Here is a 7,055-nt window from a genome sequence, read left to right on the forward strand (position 1 = left end):
TTTCGTATCCTCCAGAGAGAACCCTTCAGACATCGCTTCACGTGGTATCGACCCTAAATGTCTACCAAATTGCGATCTGTGGTGGCATGGCCCGCACTGGCTACATTCAAATCAAATGCATTGGCCTACGGCTGAATTACATTCTACAGACGTTGTTAGCGCAGTTAAAGCTGAGGAAAAATCAAATCCAATGTTTAACTTTCGTGCTAGTTCAACAAATGACCTATTCGTTCCTCTATTCAAAAAATATTCATCATTATCAAAAATTATTCGCATCTTGGCATATTGCTACAGATTTATTAATCTTTGTAAAAAAAGAATCGGATTCAATATTGCTTCTTGCAATACCCTCGGTTCACTCACTTCTGCAGAAACAAGGGCTGCAGAAGAAAAACTCATTCACTGGGTTCAAGACACACATTTTTCTGAAGAGAAAAAATGCATTCGGCTTCAAAAGCCACTGAAAAGACGCAGTCCTTTGCGTTCATTTTTCCCATTCATAGACGGAAACGGTCTCTTACGGGTGGGAGGTCGGTTACAGAACGCAGACTTACCCATGAACAGGAAACATCCTATCATCATCCCATCACAACACAGATTTAGTGAACTGTTAATTCGCGAAAAACACGTAGCTTATTTGCATGCTGGTCCTACCTTATTATCTCATATATTAAGGCAATCATATTGGATAATAGGAGGAAAAAGATTGATCAACAAATGTGTTAATCAATGCATAAAATGTCATAGATTCAAAACTGGTAACAGTTCACAACTCATGGGCAATTTGCCTAAACCACGAGTGACTTTAGAAAGAGCTTTCTTTCAATCTGGAATAGATTACGCCGGACCTGTTTCTATAAAATTTAGTAAAGGTCGAGGTGCTAAAGTTACGAAAGGTTACATTGCACTTTTTATTTGCCTATCCACTAAGGCATTACACATCGAAGTAGTAAGCGATCTGACAACAGAAGCTTTCATCGCTGCTTTGCGACGCTTTAGTGCTCGCCGTGGCACCCCTCGCCACGTATACAGCGACAACGCCACTAATTTTCATGGAGCTCATCGAAAATTGAATGAGATAGAACAATCCTGGCTCAACGCTCTTAGCTCGGATCCTGTCGTTGATTACTTGACACAGTTCTCAATTGAATGGCATTTCATTCCTCCTTCTGCCCCTCATTTTGGGGGAATTTGGGAAGCAGGAATTCGATCTGTAAAGTTTCACCTCAAACGAGTTATAGGAGAAACAGCTCTAACCTTCGAAGAGCTAACTACATTAACTACTCAAATTGAAGCACTTCTGAATTCACGTCCAATCACATGTGTTGACGTCAATGATACCGACTCTATAAATGATTTGACTCCTTCGCATTTCCTTACAGGTGATGTGATAAGTTCAATTCCGGATCCAGCAAACCTGAACGAGCATAGCTTCAAAGGAAAGTGGGAACTTATCCAGAATCTCCGCAAAGGCTTCTGGAAGCAGTAGTCAAAGGAGTACCTCTCATCTCTGCAGAGTCGTCAAAAGTGGACCACCCCTCATGCCAACATTCAAGTCAACGATATTGTGTTAGTGAAAGAAGCCTCATCACCTGGTTTGTGGCCCTTGGCTAGGGTTCTTGAAGTTTACCCGGGAGCGGACGACCTGGTCCGCGTTGCAACAGTAAAGACAGCTAAAGGGATCTTCCAGAGACCGATCTGCAAACTATCTCCTATTCCTATGTATCAGGACTCAAGTCCCTATCAGGACTCAATTCCTGATAGGGTGGGAGTATGTCTGCGCCAATATGCAAATGCGCTGTCCGCAGAGGGCAGCACAGGTGACTGTAGACATAAAATGGCTAAGCTCCATGAGAAGAAAAAATTCCTATCTGATGTATCTTAACCACATTGGACACTCGTCCATTACACTGCATGTTGCAGTACTTTCATAAAACCAAGAACGGTTTCAATTTTATTTATAATGTTATTTTATTTTAATTTACTGTACATACGCTAAGTTAAATATAATACTTTTAAGTAAATCCTAGTTTTCTTGACTACAATCATTACAAGAGCAAACATTTCCCATAAAACATTTATTTTCTACTAAATTAAACATAAAACATGCTAATCTAAGGTGGCATATGGGAAAATAACATTCGATTGGGAAAAATATTTCAACATTTACATGATTCAAAAACATTGAAATTTCAAACACAAAAAGCAATTTTCCACGAAGTCCGAGTAAGTTCAATGTTACCGTGGTTTCCAAAATAATTCCTTCGCTAATTATTGAAATTAAATGAAAAATAAGCTAATCTAAAGTAGCATATGTCAAAATAACTTCCAATTGTGGAACACATCAAAATATTTATAAGATGCAAAAGGATTGAAATTTCAAACGCGAGATGCAATTTTCCGTGAAGTCCGAATAACCTCAATGTTGTCATGGTTTCCAAATTTTTTCCTTCTTTAATTACCAAAATTAAACGAAAAAACTAAACTAAGGTAGCATATGTTAAAATAACTTCCAATTGTGGAACACATCAAAATATTTACAAGATGCAAAAGGATTGAAATTTCAAACGCGAGAAGCATTTTTCCGCGAAATCCGAGTAAGTTCAATGTTGCCATGGTTTCAAAAATAATTCCTTCATTAATTATTGAAATTAAACGAAAAATAAGCTAAGCTAAGGTCATGTCAAAATCACTTTGGATTGTAAAAAGCATCAAAATATTAACAAGATGCAAAAGGATTGAAATTTCAAACGCGAAAAGCAATTTTCTGCGAAGTCCGAATAAGCTCAATGTTACCATGGTTTCCGAAGTAATTCCTTCGTCAATTATTGAAATTAAACGAAAAATTCGCTAAACTAACGTAGCATATGTCAAAATAACTTCCAATTGTGAAACACATCAAAATATTTACAAGATGCAAAAGGATTGAAATTTCAAACGCGAGAAGCATTTTTCCGCGAAATCCGAGTAAGTTCAATGTTGCCATGGGTTAAAAATATTTCCTTCGTTAATTATTGAAATTAAATGGAAAATAAGCTAATCTATAGCAGCATATGTCAAAATAACTTCCAATTGTCAAATACATCAAAATGTTTACAAGATGCAAAAGGATTGAATTTTCAAACGCGAGAAGCAATTTTCCGCGAAGTCCGAATAAGCTCAATGTTACCGTGGTTTCTAAAATAATTCCCTCGTTAATTATTGAAATTAAACGAAAAATACGCTAAACTAACGTAGCATATGTCAAAATAACTTCCAATTGTGGAACACATTAAAATATTTACAAGATGCAAAAGGATTGAAATTTCAAACGCGAGAAGCATTTTTCCGCGAAATCCGAGTAAGTACAATGTTGCCATGGCTTCCAAAATAATTCCCTCGTTAATTATTGAAATTAAACGAAAAATACGCTAAACTAACGTAGCATATGTCAAAATAACTTCCAATTGTGGAACACATTAAAATATTTACAAGATGCAAAAGGATTGAAATTTCAAACGCGAGAAGCATTTTTCTGCGAAATCCGAGTAAGTACAATGTTGCCATGGCTTCCAAAATAATTCCCCGTTAATTATTGAAATTAAATGAAAAATAAGCTAATCTATATCAGCATATGTCAAAATAACTTCCAATTGTCAAAACATCAAAATGTTCACAAGATGCAAAAGGATTGAAATTTCAAACGCGAGATGCAATTTTCCGCGAAGTACAAATAAGTTTAATGTTGTCATGGTTTCCAAATTTTTCCCTTCTTTAATTACCAAAATTAAACGAAAAATAAACTAAACTAAGGTAGCATATGTTAAAATAACTTCCAATTGTGAAACACATCAAAATATTTACAAGATGCAAAAGGATTGAAATTTCAAACGCGAGAAGCATTTTTCCGCGAAATCCGAGTAAGTTCAATGTTGCCACGGGTTAAAAATATTTCCTTCGTTAATTATTGAAATTAAATGGAAAATAAGCTAATCTATAGCAGCATATGTCAAAATAACTTCCAATTGTCAAATACATCAAAATGTTTACAAGATGCAAAAGGATTGAAATTTCAAACGCGAGAAGCAATTTTCCGCGAAGTCCGAATAAGCTCAATGTTACCGTGGTTTCTAAAATAATTCCCTCGTTAATTATTGAAATTAAACGAAAAATACGCTAAACTAACGTAGCATATGTCAAAATAACTTCAAATTGTGGAACACATTAAAATATTTACAAGATGCAAAAGGATTGAAATTTCAAACGCGAGAAGCATTTTTCCGCGAAATCCGAGTAAGTACAATGTTGCCATGGCTTCCAAAATAATTCCCTCGTTAATTATTGAAATTAAACGAAAAATACGCTAAACTAACGTAGCATATGTCAAAATAACTTCCAATTGTGGAACACATTAAAATATTTACAAGATGCAAAAGGATTGAAATTTCAAACGCGAGAAGCATTTTTCCGCGAAATCCGAGTAAGTACAATGTTGCCATGGCTTCCAAAATAATTCCCCCGTTAATTATTGAAATTAAATGAAAAATAAGCTAATCTATATCAGCATATGTCAAAATAACTTCCAATTGTCAAAACATCAAAATGTTCACAAGATGCAAAAGGATTGAAATTTCAAACGCGAGATGCAATTTTCCGCGAAGTACAAATAAGTTTAATGTTGTCATGGTTTCCAAATTTTTCCCTTCTTTAATTACCAAAATTAAACGAAAAATAAACTAAACTAAGGCAGCAATGTTAAAATAACTTCCAATTGTGAAACACATCAAAATATTTACAAGATGCAAAAGGATTGAAATTTCAAACGCGAGAAGCATTTTTCCGCGAAATTCGAAAATGTTGCCATGGTTTCAAAAATCATTCCTTCGTTAATTATTGAAATTAAACGAAAAATAAGCTAAGCTAAGGTCATGTCAAAATCACTTTGGATTGTAAAAACATCAATATTAACAAGATGCAAAGGGATTGAAACCTTAAACAAGAAAGCAATTTTTCGCGATAAATCAAACCGAATATATATATATGTTCAGAAAATTGCACTATTGAAACACAATCCAATGATTTTTAAAAGAATTCAAGTAATAAAGAAACTTTTCATACATTTTCAAGGTTTTCAAGCACTTGAAAAAAAAAAGACCTTTTTTTTTCCAATAACCTTTCAAGGTTTTTTTAATGGGCGTACAAACTTGGTTTAACACGCGCTGCGGCGGCGTGTTTGGGTGTACAGTAACTTTTAACGAAATGAAAAAACTTTTAAAATGTGATATTTAAGTAAAAACTATGTAAAAGCGGACTAATTAGACTGAAATGTTAAAAAGCGGTCTAAAGCGGACTTTACCATAAAAAACGAATTTTGGCGGGAAAAGCGGACCATTTGGGAGCCCTGCTTAGATAAAATGGCGTCTGCGCGTCGCTCGCGGAAATGCAGTAGCAAAAAGTCGGGGGGAAAAGTAAAAAAAAAAAAAAGGAAGCGGAAACTGAAAATATAGGAAAATATAGGAATTATAGGAAAATAGGAACCTTTTTCAGAAATATAGGAAAATATAGGAATATAGGAACGCTGCGATGCCTGTTATCATAACATGGAAATGCGGTAGAAAGATGCGCCATAGTGCATCATTTGTGACGTCATAAAGACCACGCCTTGTTTGAAGAATCAGTCATTTTAAAAAATTAATTAAAAAATAACTGTTGGGAAAATGAAAGTATTTTCTGAATCCATGTTTTTTTTTTTTTTTTTGCTCATTTTATCAATTTCAGTGACAAAAAGTACTACTTTTGACTGAAGGAAACAACCCCATTGTTTTCAATGATGCCCAACGTTCCTTCTCAGTAAATGTTATGTATGTGTCTCTTTTTCGTGCGAGTTTTTCTTTTTTTTTTTCATATTTTTAAAGCAATTTTCAAATGCCACCCCCCTGGCGAGAGCCACTCCTGCCAACCCCTAGTAACGCTGCTGAAGGTTGCTGCCACAGAAGCACAAAATGGCTCATTGCCCTAAAAGTTTGGCCAAGTGGTAGGACTGGTGGACTGGTACTGCCATTGCTTGAGAAGTTTTCGTGATTTTTTGTTTGAAGTTATCTCAGTAACACATATACCATCCATATTCACATGTGCCCCCCCTCCCCCCATATAGGTTAGTCTCCCTAAAGTGGCCGAATTAAGGAAAGTTCTTCTATTAAATTTGTTAAAAACAACTGATTTATTTTTTATGGATTAATCTGAGCTCATTTATATTAGGAAAATTATTGGTCATGATCAATCATATTTATTTTTTTTATATATGAGTGAGAGAGTGATGCCTATCATAACCTTTACCTAAGTGTAAACCTCTTGTTATTGAAATTATATTTACATTGATTTTTTATGAAACGTAGTTTACTGTTACTAACATTCTTAATGTTTCCTAGATACTGGACACTGAGTCTCGATGTTTAATAGTGTTTACGTTACTGTTCAACCACGGATTGTATGGAATTGACAAACGTCCAGTTAAGACGAGTCTACCTAAATGAGGGGGAAAAGTAAAAATTTGATGCGCCTGTTCCCCTAATTTAAATGAGACAAGGCTTAATTCAGAGGAACACATACCTGCAAGCGCTGTAATCCCTATGAACTAATATATGCGCCCATTTCCGCCTGTAAAACGGATGTTTGCCTTTCCATACTATCCGTGGTCAGACAGTAATTGTGGTATTTACACAAAAAACATATTTAAGTCTTCGTTATATTTTTTCGTAATTGTTTCGATAACATTTATAAATATTAAGAATTTCCACCTCGTTCGCAAACTGTTCACGCGACCTATGAATTTCCCCTGCAATAATTGAAAGTTGAAGCAAGGTCGCACTTGATTCTCATAGGCCGTAACGATCACTGAAACTTACGACCACAAAGAGAAGGGCGCTACAGGCAATCCCTGTTTTCCATTCTTATAAACAAAATGTCCAATCCCAGCCCAATCAAAAATATTTTGAAACTTTGCCTTTGATTGGTGGATACACAGGATTAGGTTCAGCGCCTCTTGCGGTCAAAATGGACGACATATCGCCGCCTCA

The sequence above is a fragment of the Uloborus diversus genome, chromosome 6, assembly GCF_026930045.1.
Source record: "Uloborus diversus isolate 005 chromosome 6, Udiv.v.3.1, whole genome shotgun sequence".
NCBI lineage: Eukaryota > Metazoa > Arthropoda > Arachnida > Araneae > Uloboridae > Uloborus > Uloborus diversus.